Raw genomic sequence first — 782 nt, 5'->3', positions numbered from 1 at the left:
TTTTTTCACTTTTTTTGTGTGTTTTTTTTTTTATAACAATAAGAAAATGGACAAGGAATACAAGAAAACAATCAAAGACACAATAGATATTTTTTTTTTGAGGTTTTTGTTATGGATATGCAAAAAATAAGATAGCAAAGAATTGAGAACGAAACCTAAGCTCTGATACCAAATTGATACGAATCTTCGTAAGGAGGATCCGTAACAAGGAATTATTGCCCAAGATGTTCTCAAATTCAATAGATAAGGAGTTACCTTTGGTGCACACAAGATCACCCTTGAGCCCCGATTCCACGAAGGAGCAAGAAACAACCCTTAGCACGCCTCAAGTTCCTCAAGAACGCAATCTTCAAACAACTAGAGTGGGTTCTCTAGTAGTTCCCTTGATTCTATGAATTGATAGAACCACAATTCCTAAAATCTAAGGTTGGTAGAATGCGGGTTTGATTCGATAGGGCCACGAATCAAGAACACTATTCGATAGGACCACGAATAGAAGAAAGAATTCTTACACAAATGTAAAGAAGACTTAGGAAGTTTTGATTAATTCTGAAAAATGCTTGATNTCAATAGTAAAAATACATCACTATCAAGGAGATTAAATGTCATAACTTGTCTAGGAAAGACCAATAGTCTTCCTAATATGCCAAAGCATGTCTATGTGCCTCAAAATCTGATTTTGGTAAATTATTTCAACCTCTTTTGTACCCTCCCAAGCAAAGCCACGAATTTGGACATCTTAGATGGTATTTATGGGCTCTTCAAAATCAGCTCTTATGCAT

The sequence above is a fragment of the Ipomoea triloba genome, chromosome 16 (assembly GCF_003576645.1).
Source record: "Ipomoea triloba cultivar NCNSP0323 chromosome 16, ASM357664v1".
Lineage (NCBI taxonomy): Eukaryota > Viridiplantae > Streptophyta > Magnoliopsida > Solanales > Convolvulaceae > Ipomoea > Ipomoea triloba.
This window is presented reverse-complemented; position numbering follows the sequence as displayed.